The 14,879-nt window shown below is 36.6% G+C and overlaps 1 long non-coding RNA gene across 2 annotated transcripts; it reads right to left on the reverse strand.

Moving 5' to 3' along the window:
• Positions 1 to 2,583: 2,583 nt before the first annotated feature.
• LOC125328027 lies at positions 2,584 to 13,581 on the reverse strand. Of its 2 annotated transcripts, XR_007204502.1 has the most exons (5): positions 11,300 to 13,581; positions 7,883 to 8,011; positions 6,889 to 7,127; positions 4,173 to 4,283; positions 2,584 to 3,142 (listed from the first exon to the last, which is right to left on the reverse strand). It is a non-coding gene; the product is annotated as an uncharacterized LOC125328027 (long non-coding RNA). The 2 variants fall into 2 exon arrangements; XR_007204501.1 differs by having other exon boundaries at positions 2,584 to 4,283.
• Between the last annotated feature and the right edge of the window lie 1,298 nt (positions 13,582 to 14,879).

Consider the following 14,879-nt stretch of genomic DNA (forward strand, 5'->3'; position numbering starts at 1 on the left):
TAACTAAGAGCATTCATTTTAATAGCATTTCTTGTAGGTTCATAATAGTATAGTTTTGGTTATTTTGTGCTCGTGAATGGTTAAATATTTATGACCTGATCTTTTCAGCAGCTGAGCATCTCCTTGAAGGTGATGAATGCCGTTGCTTTGATCAAGGTGCTACTTAAAACTTGCAAAGATGAACTGCTGCTGTAGTTGTGCTTGCTTGCACGAAATACTTAGGCCATGCAAGGGAATATAAGAGTTTCTTACTTTGCCTTTATTTCCCTGAAAAAACACACAGCTGGAGCCTATGAGTGAACTGTTACAAATGAAGAGTTCTACCTATCCTAAATCCTGTATTTATTTACACCAATGGGACTTCTTGTTTGAAAAAGGGCTAGTAACAGAAGCATTTCCAAAATTAAATTGTAAGATTTTCCACATGACTGTAAGAGGTTTTTTTCATGAGTTCCCTTAACTAAAAGTATTAGAAAGGAAATCATACAGGCTGTAGGAACCACTGTGAATCAAAAAAACTACTGGGAGTCTTAGAACTATAATACACACATTAGAATGAAGCAATCACAGCTATATGGTACGAAAACCAATGATCACAATAGCAAATAGCTCTGCTACTGCAAACAAACTGCCCTTTCATTACATAAAATTGTATAGAAAAGTAAATTAGGCCACAAGTAGTAACATAGTTCAGTTGTAATACATGATACATTTCCTGCACCACTTTTGCTATACAGCTCTAGTTTCTCTGAGAAGACTATCCCAAAGTCTCATTTTAAAGAAATGTTGATATTTTATATAGAGAGAGATATTTTTATACATTTATATAAGCTTTGAATATAAGCAAGGTCTGTATGGAAGCAGACAATTAAGGAAAAAAGCTCTCAATGTTGCTTTTCTAAAATTAATTATGAAAACAGAGTAGAGAATTCTCTATTAATAGGCTGATTCCCACTAGACAGTAGCCAAAGAAGGAGACTCCTTTCCTCTAGTTGGAAAAGACAATATGACACCCCATAGCTTGCTGGCAGTTTACCCCTGCATGGAAGACTCAATCTATGGTCATTTTAAAATGGCCTTCTTTCTTAACAGACAGGGATTTTGGCCCAGAAAAAGACTGAAAAAGGTGCACAGATCAAGGGCTTAACTATTTACCTTTTCAACTAGTACATACTAAAGAACTTGTTTAGCAAACAGATCAGTCCTAGGTGCATTGCAGTTCTACTGTCATTTAGGGCTTAAGTGAATGTATGGATTTACAGGTGGTTTGCAGCCACTATATGATTTTTGTCTTTAATTTGCCAGCAAGCCTTGGTTCTGTTTTGGAAGGTGACCAACTCATAAAATGTTCAACCTATAATATGCCCATCTAGGCCATATTTTAGCTTCACTTTATGCTTTTGGCTCCTTTGGCTTTTAGAGGCAGGAAAATATTGCTCGATAGGAAGGGTTATTTTTCGGTTGCCAGAATTCCTTTGCAGTTTTAATGGAAAGAAGCAGAACTTTTTGGGGGGAGCCAAAATCTCATTTCCATTCCACTCTCATACAGCCACTGTTGTATCTGCAGGGCCTGCAGAATGTAACTGCTGCGGCAGGGCAAACAAAGGCGCCATTCAGCGTGGAGAGCAGCTTCCCTTCCGCACCGCGCTCTGGCCACGGCGAGCTTGGCTAGAGCACGCTGTCTGACCGACACAGGATTCTCTGCCTGAACAAAACTCCCCAAGGACACCCCTTTGGCATCCTGAATTAGTCCAGTGGGATGAAGACTTCCTTTTTAGCACTGGCGTGAGCGCTGAAACACAGCTGTGACTTGCTTTTGTTTCCCCGCTCTTTACATACAGACGTATTCTTTGGGATCATACTTCACAAAACTATTGCTCATTGGAGCTCAGGTGGCTGGTTCCACTACCCCAACTGTGTGCTGGGATGGTATGTTCCGAAGTTACAGAAGCTGTAAGAGGACATTGTTTCTAATCTGCCGCCTCTGGGATCCCATCGCAGGGGTCATTTCCTGACTTTTATCTCATTTCAATCCAGTCCCTTGAAAGTTCTCACCCCCTGTAACTTTGTAAACTAAGTAAATAAGTGATGTATTTTCCCATATTCCTCAGTTATGCACATAAAAGAAATTACTTTAGTTTACCATTTTGCTTAAGAAAATTAATATAGAGGCAATTGCTGATTTAAATAGTTAAACTGGGATTAAGTTATAAACTGTCTGCAAGGAAAGGAACACCTTATTCATAGTGTTGGTTCATTTTCAGACTTCAGGCTAATGAAAAGTACAAAAAAAATGATAAAGTTTCATAAAAAGCTTAACACTTCTTAGGAAGAGTTCTGTCAATCTTCAACACATCTTTTTTTTAAAGAGCAAAACCAGGTCACAACTTTCATTTTCAAGCCCTAGATTACATAGTACCCATACTAGATTCAAAAGGCAGGCTTTTCTTCATAGATAAACAACAGATATGGCTGACAGAGGTTAGGCCACCATGACTACAAGCACCATTTCAACACAGTCACCATTATGAGCTTTGCCAGTACAACATTGAAAGCCAGTGATTAAAGAGAAACAAGCTAAGATTAGTTCATCAACTTTATTCCTAATGAAATAGCATTGAAGCAGTGGAAGTTTATATCATGGATTAATAAGGCCCACTATATCTGCAGTTTACTTCTGCGTGTCATGAACAGATATGGCAGAAATATTTTCCCAGATAAACCAGTTTAGCACCAATGACTTCAGGGACGTACCCTTTATTTAAATCACTATGATCAGTACAATTGAATGTACAGTACAGTTCTAATTTGAGGATAATGCAGGCAAACCTCTGATTTCTGTAGTATGTTGTGTTTCCTCCTTTCTTTCTCAAAGTAAAACTATTTTATTTATAGTCATCCACAAAATGTGGACTTCAGTAACAGATGAGTCACAAAGGATTGGTAGTTCAGTTCAGATACACATCCAGAAGTTTAGCAGTTTCCAGAGTTTACCTGATCTCATCCAAACTTCTCCAGCTGGGAAATTAGATGGCAATTTCCTAAAAACAGTCTGTCTTGTGACTTTGTAGTGCTTCCTTGTTTCATTCAGGTCAGCTGTAGTTCAAGAACTATATTTTGGCATTTCCGATTTCAGTTCTGGCTGAAACAGAGAAGTGCCAAGACATAACTTCGCAATAGCTTAAAAAAAATTTTTAAGAGATTAGATATGCTCCCTGTTGGTTTGAATTTCACATTAATTTTATTCTAGATAGGCTGATCTAGCCATTTCCACACAATAATATCCCTAGTTTCTTCACTGACCAAATATATTTTGTCCAGCAGCATTTTTCAGAAACAAAGCGATTTGAATTGAGTGTGAAAACTGGCTGGCACATAATTACATAGAAAGATTCCTGGACTGTTGGCAATACTGGCAAGTATTTTTCCCAGCACTTTTTAACCTAGCTCTAAGTTGTTGTATACTTAGACTAAGTGGCATGGATAGATTTATTTAGAGTATTGTTACTAATGGAGTCATTTATACTACAGAAAATGAGGCTGTTACATCTTACCTGGCATATTCTCTTATATTAGGAAGTCCTATAGTTGTGTGAATGAGGATTTTTTGAACAATTGCATCAGGATTGCAGTCCAAAATTGGAGAATAATCTTTAGCAGTGATATTGCCTAAAACTTCTGACTTTTGATTTATTTTTATTATATTTCTTGTATTCACTACAGGGAAATAAATGGTCCTCATCTGCAATTTAAATGGATTGGTCATTTGCATAAACTTATTTGAGTAATCAGTTTTTAAACCTTTAAGAACCAGCTTCCAGAAGAATGAAGATAAATTGCAGAGAAAGCAGTTGAATAAAACAACCCATGGATGTGTGATGTACTTTGCATTATTTCATTGTAATACTCCTGTTTCCTCCATTTTAACATAAACACATACACACATGTATCTGGACTTTCATTCCTGAAATGCAATTTTTGCAGCCTTCACTGGTAAGTCACACACCTACACTGCTCTTAAGCACTGGTATCTCACACAAGTGCCCAAACAAAATTCACATATAACACTTTCTGCTAAAAAAACCTGATGATATGGCAGCCTTACACTTGTAGGATGTCAGTGAATTCTAATGGAATTTAGTAGAGGCAGGGTTTCCCAGCTATACAAGTACCTCTGAATTTTGTTGGCTGCAAAGCTGGCTGATTGTTCTGATTTTTGTCTTCTTCTCTCATACTTTTGAATGATGAACACAATTTGGTTTAGGTGTTTGTACTGAAGAGGTCTAGGAAGGAGAGTAGAGTTTGAATAAGAAAAAAGAACTAAGATATAGATAGCATTTAGGAAACCAAATAATGCAGCCAATATTATGCTACTATAGTAAAGAATTCTTAAATTCTTAAATTGGCCTAAGCAGCTGCAAATGGCAAAGAATTAGTCTTCCCTATTTCACCAAGATATAGAGCATAACCTAATGAAAAGTCCATCCATTCAGTTTTATTCTCTTCTGAACTTTCAGATTATCTATAAATATATGTAATGCTAGTGGTTTACAATCTTTGGGACACAAATTCTTTTGTTAGATATTAAATAAATGAAGGAAAACAGTAATCATGGAGATGTAAGCTTTTGCTCTGTTGTCTACTAATTACTTTTAAAAATTTACTTTAGGACCTTGTACCATAGAAAGGTCTCCAAGTCAGTGGCTCTTCATCTAACACTTCTAAAAAAAAAAAGTGCTAATTAATTTCGGTTTTTCTATTTTTTTTATTTCATCAAAATTCTTGGCCATTAAGAGGAAGTTCCTGGCAGATGTCATCTTGCCCACACTAAAGCAAGAAGCCGTGAAATAAAATCAACCTTGCGTCTTTGTTAGCCGGGTGAAAACTTTTAAAGAGCAGTCAAGAAGCAACTTCTTTTGTCTTTTATTACCAGTAGGTGTGGCCTGCAGAACTATCATGGGGTTTCATAAACCTCAGAGCTAGCTGAAGACTTTGTATCAAAATGTTTTGGGCTACTTTTTTTCCTTATAGAAAACATGGTGTAATATCTTTTTTTTTTTTTTCCCCACAGGAGAAAAGCCTTTGTGTAGAATTCCTTCCCTTTCCCTTTAGGAAAATCAAGAAAAAGATTCTTTCTGGTTGACTGAATATGAAACCAAATATTCTGGTTTGCTGAACTAATCTGAAATGTTTCATTTGAAGTCAGCACATACTGAAATTAATATTCCTCTGCAGCTGCTTTGCTATACGTCTCATACTCCTATTTCCTCTTGCAGACTAGTGTTTCTTGGTCAAACTCTCTTTTCCAATTAGATGGACGGTACTTCATCAAAGACACATGACCTGTGTATTAAGCAAAAGACTTCGGTTTGGCCATATGAAAATATTTCATTGGGAAAACCTTGAAACCAAGTATTTCCTTATTTCTGCACTGAAATTGTTCAAAATAACACAATAAATAGGAATGTCAGCTCTTGTTTCGCTCTGAGATGAAAGAATGTATAGCAATATTATTAGTCTCAAACAGATGACGCTCTGATTTTCATATCAAGCACGATTAGAAAGAGCTTCCCATCCTACTAGTACAAACTAAATCACTTCAGTCTGCATACTTTGGTCCATGTTTGCTCAAGAATCCCATAGGTTTCCATGAGGTTTCCAGAACCTGAAGAAGACAGCGTTTTATATGTTTCTTGCATTAAGGCATGAGTCTGCTCCCACTGAACAGTGTGTGTTTTGTCACCAACTTCAATGAGAGGATCATCTTAAGTGAGTATTTATGGGTATAACAGCAAAGCCATGGGGCATATGGTTATCTCTCAATAAGCCACATCCTCCTGTGATTTTTTTGCTTATACAAATCATAAATGGCCACTTTGTAATAGAATTAAGTTATCCAGATTCATAAGAAAAGAACCTTTTAAAGTGGAAGTACTGTTACTCACTTGTTTTTGAAGTTGCTTGCTAACATGGCTTTGATAGGGAGAACAAGTAGATCAGTAAAAACCTGGCTTGTTTTAGGGTCTAGTCCATCTTCTGATCAGAGAAACAGCATCCACAAGGCTGTTCTTTAGCTATCTTGGATGAGGTGTTTAAAAGTAAAACAAAATACTGAATGTCCATCGATCACAAGCAGTACCACATGAACTGTCATTGAGTTGATTTTGGTTTTTTCATTCAAAACAGTTTCTGTGTGAGAAACCCAGTAACATCCCTAGCTTTAAATATTTGGGACTTAGTGCATCTCACACATAGCCCTTTCCTTTCCTTTCCTTTCCTTTCCTTTCCTTTCCTTTCCTTTCCTTTCCTTTCCTTTCCTTTCCTTTCCTTTCCTTTCCTTTCCTTTCCTTTCCTTTCCTTTCCTTTCCTTTCCTTTCCTTTCCTTTCCTTTCCTTTCCTTTCCTTTCCTTTCCTTTCCTTTCCTTTCCTTTCCTTTCCTTTCCTTTCCTTTCCTTTCCTTGCCTTGCCTTGCCTTGCCTTGCCTTGCCTTGCCTTGCCTTGCCTTGCCTTGCCTTGCCTTGCCTTGCCTTGCCTTGCCTTCCCTTCCCTTCCCTTCCCTTCCCTTCCCTTCCCTTCCCTTCCCTTCCCTTCCCTTCCCTTCCCTTCCCTTCCCTTCCCTTCCCTTCCTGCAGTCATTCCCAGAAAAACTATTAAGAACTTTGTGAAGATGATCTAAGTAAGTAGTACTAGCACTACAGTACTAGTACTGAAAACTGCTCTGAGTGAACTTCTGGGTACAGGATTTAAATTCTTTCACATGTGCCCCTACTTTCGTGTATCAAGAAAGATCTCTTTCACAGCATTGCCAGCTTCACTGAAAAGTACTTCATGTTTACCATTATTTATTCTTGTCAGGTAATCTTCAAGTTCTCCTGCGGCAGAACTTACCCAAGAAGTAGGACTTGAGATTCCATTGTGCATATTATTACCATTCCACAGCAGCAAAATGCCATCTTTTCATTCTATAATAACAGCAAAACCTGAATTTCTGACAAGCTGAATTCCCATGGCTAATATTGTGACTGAAAACACCAAGAACAGCAGCTTTATTTTTTTCATGTTTGGCAGGATGCTTTTGGGTAGTTTACATGACTTAGAACAGACACTTCTGTTTTCTTCATGGAACCCTGGAAGTAAAAATGGAAAATCATAAGGTTTCCTTTATCCATTCTGTGATAAACTGGTAATCACATAAAAGAAGGATACTCGCACACATTAAAAATAAGATCAATGCAATAATATCCTATATTCATCTTGTAACATATTGCTGTAATTATGTCAGACCAAAACATCTCTTACTGAAGTCAACTTGAACCCCCCCCCCCCACAGAGATACAAAATCCTTTGAATTTTCCTTTTAAAGGAGCAAGATATTCAAAACTTTGAGCTCAGATTACCTTTAGCTACAGTGTGCTATGAGCACCCCTTAAAAAGTTTGGATAATTGGTAAAGAAAGCTACCTATCAGTTTGTGACTGGTGGAGCTCTTTTACAACCCATTCGACACTATCCTTGTTTTCTTTTCTACTCTGGCTTTTTTAGACTACTACACTGTTTGATTTCATAACCATGTAGCATCAAATAAAACCTGGATAATATTTTTATCAGTTATTTTCTCTTTCTTCTATACCTGTTTTCTGTCTCTTTTCTCTGTAAGAAAAGCAGCCAAAACAACCACAACCGACAACATAATTCCAAATCTGTTAAGTTGCTGATTTCATGTTTTTCGGCATCTGCAGTGATTTCTACACACATTTCTGTCAGTATTTATAATAATGGAAGACATTTTTGCTTTTCAAAACTACAAATTTCAGTCTAAAACATCTTTTGCTAATACACGAGAAGACAGAAGTCTGAGTTTAATGAAATCAATTTCATGTTACCTAAAGCTTCTCAGTACAAGCCTGCTGAGTCCCCAGTTTCAGGGCAGAAACTATGGTTCCACAAATTGTTGGCCTAATCATTCCCATAGAAGCTGCAGTTGTTTCCAGCAGAAGCCAATCCCCACACCACTAAAATAAAGGATTGAGGAGACAAAAGAAAAGATGTTGCAGATGGTCATTCTGATTCTTATCCCCATTTGATGAAACACAGAGCACAGCTGCACTCATCTAGTGACAATTTCAGCTCAGACATGTTATGCTTCCACAGCATCGATGGGAGTGCACCTTCCCTGATTGTGTCTCTTGGTTGGTACTCAGCCAGTATGTGCTGATAGAAACCGTGGCTGGGAAGGCTCATGTCAGACTGTGGCAAGCAAGGAGGCAACACAACAAGCAGAAACCACTAAAGGAGAACTCAGCTGGAGCCCTGGTTTTCAGTTCTGCATTCTTAATACCACATGTTGTTTGCCCTTAACTCTGAAGTTGCCATGTCGATTGCTTTTGTCTTCTGTTCTTTGTTGTTGGCAATTACTGGATTATACAGGATGAATTACAGGAGCATCTGAAATCTAGTTAAAGATACACTTACTGAAGGGGAAAATGCTGGTGTGATTACAGACCTTGTACTTGCTCAAGAATATCATTAGCATTCATTTTGATAACAACAAGGACTGCACTTGTCCAGTGAAAGTACCTGTATTTATTCATTGCTATTAAAATATCAAATCAGCATTTCCTTTAGTTGTTTGTCTACAGTTTATAAATTGATTTAGACTGTGAAGTGCAGACTTTACAAGGAATTGAAGTCTTTTACATTTCAGTTGCTGCTTTTGGCACCACCATACACCATTAACAGTTTACCATAACCTCTGTGCAGAAAAAGTATTTAACAGTTGTAGTGTCATGTAACATACTTCAAAACTAAAATATTTGTGACAGATACCCTAACACTGTCAGAATTATTAATATCAACACTTAATTAAGGATCAAATTTCTGACACTCTTTTAACTGGACAACTAATTTAACAAGTTGGTGTTACAAGTTGAAGTAATTTACACTGCCTTAAATTGACAGAATTAGGCAGATTTTTTCAGAATACACTCACTACCTGCACAATTTCTTTTTTATTTTAAATATTTCTGGCACTTGCAATTTTATTTTGCATATCCATGGTATGTAAAGTTCACCATTATTTTTTATGCTGGTGCATCAGTGTAGCAAAGGTTTTCTCATTTCATAAAGCTTACATGTGTGACTAGATTTAGTTCAGCAGTTCTATAAAGCCAATTCCATTGAGTTGATTACTTATCTAAATGAAGTGTGGCTTTAAAATAATCATAATCATGTGCCCCATGGTAACTTAGTGAACAAAAATGGGCAATATTTTCACCTAATGGGGCTCTGTTACTTTTCTGACTATGATTTGCTTTTATCCCATGAAGGACAGTTTACTTTGTAGAGTCTAATGACCAGTCAAGGAAATAATGCCTACAACATTTTTATCCCACATTCTGTTAAGGAGCAGTTTTAAAAGACACCTGGGAAAAGAAATGTAAATCTACAGGTAACTTAAAGCAATGCAATATGCTTATATGACTGTGGCATTTGTAAAAGTTGACACTACAGGGGTAATACTGTATCATCTAACAAAAAAATAAAAAAAGAAAGGGAGTATATTTTTCCTGTCTGTGTCTTGCTAAAATTAAATGCAGCACCAAATGCTAGCCATGGACTTAGATTCACCTGGCTAGTGATCTTCAGGTCTCTCAAATTCCTTAAGCAGCTTTCTCCTCAAACTTCCAGAAACCTGGTCTCTCTCTAGGATATGCAGTAAGACTGTATGTTAAAATTCAGTCTCTACCCATTAGCATCCATAGAAACATGAGCCTTCTATAAAAGAGATTATCCCATGCTTGTTCTTACACAGAAAACAGAAGTTGATTTGCTGTCGGTTGTGTTTGGGATAATGGTTAGTGACATTATTTAGGACATGGGAGATGGAGAACTAATGTCATTCTCAGCCTGAGGGTTTTTTAATCTACCTCTCTCTCCTCTTTGTGGCAATTCTGTAATCATCCACTGACGAAGCAAGGTGGGTGAGATGTGGTGATACTGAATTACCACAGAACCACGCGACAGAAAAAAAAAGGTTACTCTACTCTCACTATGTAAAACTCAAACAAGTTATTTTACAGCACTGAATTAGCTGAATCTATAAGTAAACACAGACATAAAAAAGTAATTTTGTGACTGTTGTGGCAACATAATAAAACCAGTTTACAATAATTACCTGTTCGTATAATTCCCAGAAAAATTTCTATATTATTTAGACATACAAAGCATCTGGCAGCTTTGTATATTAGGCCTTCATCAATATAACATGGTAATTGTTTAAGTATTTTGTTTCATTAAGAGCTGTGCAGCATCTGCTTCCCATCAGACATGGTAGTTAGATGAAGAAAGTATTTTATAAAAACTTAACTAAATTGTTGTCTCCTTATACTTGTGAAATAAGAACAGAATTGTCATCCTCAGTTGTAAATGGAAAAACTTAATAATTTTTTTTCAAGTGGTTTATGCAGCTATGGTGGCTGTTTGAAGTCAGGCTCTTCTGACTGCAGAATCAGCGTGTCTTCCTTAGCAGCACAGAATGGTCCTGCAGTTAGTTTCATCTGTAGAGAGTTGTGTTCAAAATCTCACCCATTATTTTTTATTCTATTTAACATTCTAGAATACACTTCTACCTAAACACCTTACTCTTTTCCAGTAAGACTCTCTAGTTCTGCCTCTGCCATATGTGCAGGAGTATGAAAGGATGACAATGCTCCAAACTTTAATGTCTAAAGTGTATTACAATTCCTGCCATAAATTGGAGAATACCTAGTCAGTTAACTGAAATTCTGTACTGCAGTGGCCTGTGAATTATGATGCAGTGTTGCAAAGTTGTCTTAATTCTTCTTGTACCCTCATGGAGTCCAGAAAATGGAGCACCCAAAGGATTTTTATCTTTTAAAGCAGTTATACCATCCTTAATTTTAGGGGATTACCAGCATTCATCTACTTTGGTCCAAGTAAGAAATCAATGTGACTGCCTATGGAGTACTCTGAATTTTATAATAAAGTGAAATTACAAGTAGAAAACTGTAACAAATGCATGGATACAGGAATACCAGTCCCTTTCAACTCAGGTTCACAAATAAATCAGGTATCAGTCACAGGCATTATGGTTTCATTGAGTTTTAGACACCTTTGTGTACATCATCAGAAGAAATACCATCTTCATCTGTGCAAGATCCTCATGTTATTTGCCTCACATGTCTTCAAAACTTACAAGCAGAGAAGTACAGTAATAGAAAAATCAAAATTTCACTAGCCAAAAAAAAAAGTCATTGACAGCTATTTTTTATCAATCTTACCTGAATCATTGCAACACCTTCAGGCATCAGTTAGAGATCCACGCTCCTTTCTCCTCAGTGTTGCATACTCATAAACTTAAAACTGTACGAAGCTTCTTCCTGTTTTTCCATCTGATATTAATATTTTGAAGGGGATTTTTTCTCTCTTTGTTAGATTCCTGTAAACAGATCCTTACTTCTGTGAAGTGAGTGAATTTCTATACAGGAAAAAGAATTAGATTAAAATTTCAAGGTTGATAAGAGCGTCACCACCAATCTGTGGCACAGAGCACTGTTGCTGTATGCAGGGGGACATGGTAAAATTAGTCTGCTTGAGACAGAAAAATCCTGAGAACTCTTTTCTTTCCCCTCTAGTTTCAGCTTCTGTTACCTGATCACACACATATTAGTTTTGGGGGGATTTATGTTGGTTGTTTTCTTTTCGTTTGGGCTAATTAGTGTCAGAAAAGCCTGCCCCAGGCAAGATTTAGTCCAAGTCCTGCCTGTTAGATCCAGGTAATTACTACAAGAACTGAACTTCAAATTCTACTTTTTTTCCAGGTAACAGGTAGGTCAGTTTAATTGGTATTTGGTTGCTTCTCTGTAGTTAAAAGGATTCCTGATGGGAATTGGCATTTAAAATAAATCCAGTCTCTGTAGTAGGCTACATCCTGGTCAGGTCATTGTTGGGAAGGGGGAATGGAAGAAGGTCTAAAATGTCCAGGGCATTTAAATGAGGAAAAAAATTAATGGGCTCTGTAAGAAGTTCAGTATTGTAACACACTTGTAGGCCTAAAATCCAGAGAATTTTCCTAAGTCTGAGAATTTAATTAAATCTGTTGTAGGCTTGAATAAAATATTTCTTGACCCTTATTTTCCTACAGTGGGAGAAAGAAACAGCAATATTGACTGATCTCACAGGTGAGCATTCCAGGTGAATAAACACGTGTTTATATTAGGCTCTGAATATGTAAATTGATTTAGTAGAATGAGAATAAGGAAAAGCCAGGCACAATGTATAATTCTAGTAGTGTATGCGCATATAAAGTTACTATTTTTTACATAAAGTATCAGAGTTATTGAAATCTCAAATCTTTAAAAAGAAAATTAAGATATTTCAAGCTGGAGTGTGACTCAGAACCATGTCCTTAAGATCTTTTGTGCTGTCTGAAAGATCCACAAAGCAACAGGGGGGACAGACTTTATATGAGAAGCAGCAAAAATGCTGTCAAAAGCTAATATAAACAAATATAAAATATAGAGAAAAATAAATGTGTTTTGCCATTCTGTATGACTCAGTGATGCATTATGTTTAATAGTGTCAACCGTATGTGTTTAAGGCAAAAATGTGGTTGTATTTCAGCTGATGCTTTTTCTTTGATTTTACAATATACCTGAATTCTGCGCAGCTTTGTATTATTCACTGAGAGAAAGGTTGACAGCAAATTGATTCAATACATCAATAAATTACATTTCAATAAAATTCATTCAATATATTTACTGTTAAAGACAGTAAGAACAAGATAATCAAGCTCCTTTCTGCTTTCCTTGTTTGTCTCTTTGGCCCGGTTTTAAACACTTCAATTTTTTTTCTAATGGGGTTAAAGGAGAGCTAGCAGGAAGTGTAGTACCATTTTTACTGTATTTCTCTGAGTCACTAAGTGTCCCCAAGAGATGATGGTATCTGAATTCCTCAGCTTGGTCCTCCTCCTTGCATCTGACATAGTTTCAGTGTCAGAAACAGGAACAAAGACTTGTTTAAAACAAAAAGAAGCAAGCAGCAGGACCCAAAATTATATATGCATATTAAGAATGTGCACGGCTTGGGAAAATAGTTTCTTCTCCCCTACATTCACCAGTTCCTCTATTTCTTAGAAAATCACAGCTATTCAAGTGTACAGTGATCACTTTATAAGTTGGACATTCAGGGATTTATGGAAAGATGACTAATTTGACAAATAGCATTTATAGTGAGATGAGACCAGCTACTTTTACAGATTTTGGTTTACTAAAAAATAATGCTGCAAGTGTTTCTCAGTATACAATCATCTAAATAACTAATATGTTATTAAGGAAGAAGCAATAAAAAAGGAGTTGCTATTTAATCCATTAGTGAATATTTTTGCTCCTGTGGTAGTTTCTGCATTGCGCCTCAGAGATGGCTGTACTGAAGTGATAGATATGTAAGTTTTGGTATTGAAGTATCTGAGCCCTTCCAAAAGAGGATATAAACATTACTGCAAGAAATAAAGAAAATGCTCTGGAACAAATGCCATTTAGAAAAGTGGCTTTCAAAAATATTTCTTCAGAAAACAGAACAAAAACAAACAAACAAAAAAAGAAGAAAATAAGTAAGCAACAAATAGTCAATAGATTTATTTTTTTCAAAAGCAGAATACTGTGCCCTAGAATGATTCTTAAAAATTTTTTTGTTTTCCTGGTGTTTGTAAAACTTTCTTTAATAATTGAAAAGTGAGGTCATATGCTATCACTTCATACTGATTATAAAGGATAAAAAAATGTGTTTTCTGAGATGAGGTCTTTACAGAAGGTTGCTTACAAGATAATTTATTTACTGGTTTAAATTCTATAAAGGGAAGAGTTATTCCCAATAGTCTATAAGGTTTAGTGAGGTTTTTTAATAAAGCATGATATCATAGTCAAAATTCTAAAATGAATATACAAACAAAGAGGGCAAGGAGATAAAAATTAAATATAAAGGCTTTAAATCTGAGCTTTATGATTCAGTGTTTCTCATGCAGTAATTTACTATAACTGAAATGAGGACACTGTGTCCTTACATGACTGATGTAAATTTGGGTCTAAAACATAGGACATCCCTCATAATGAAGTATGGGTTTGGGTGTGTCAGATATATGTGTGGCTTCATTTGAAATTAGCTCCACAGCTGAACATTACAGGAGAAGAATATGCTGAAGTTTCTTCCCATACCATAGCAGAGAATGTCACAAATGAGTGACTCATTGCCTGAGCTATATTTCCAGTTTCTGTTATGTTTGGTCATCTTTCTCCTGTGTGGGAAGATGGCATGTCTGGTCTCCTAAACCCCACTTTATGTGCACTAGCTGAGACATGGCCAGCTGCAAGGGTGAAACAATTGTAAAATGTATCTTGTCCCCTTATTTTTCCAGTGGACCTATGTCAGACAGCTGGAAAACCTACAGTGAAATTTCATTGACTCTTCCACACATGGTCTGTAACACACAGAGGAGGTTCAACCCTACAATATATACTGTGCTTCCTATGTGGCTCTCAAGCCCCATAATGTGGCACTTTGGGATATGGTTTAGTGGTGAACAAGCCAATGCTGGGTTATCAGTTGGACTTGATGATCTTAGAGGTCTTTTCCAACTTTAGTTTATGATTCTAGAGGTTGCAACAGGGCAGGGGTCAGTCTGTTCTCCCAGGTAAAAAGCAACAGGACAAGAGGAAATGGCTTCAAGTTGTACCAGGGGAGGTTTAGATCAGATAGTAGGAAAAAATTCTGTACTGAAAGGGTGGTTATACATTGTAACAGGCTGCCCAAAGCAGTGGTGAAATCACCATCCCTGGAAGTGTTCAAAAGGCATGTAGATGTGGC

The sequence above is a fragment of the Corvus hawaiiensis genome, chromosome 6, assembly GCF_020740725.1.
Source record: "Corvus hawaiiensis isolate bCorHaw1 chromosome 6, bCorHaw1.pri.cur, whole genome shotgun sequence".
In the NCBI taxonomy this organism is placed as follows: Eukaryota; Metazoa; Chordata; class Aves; order Passeriformes; family Corvidae; genus Corvus; species Corvus hawaiiensis.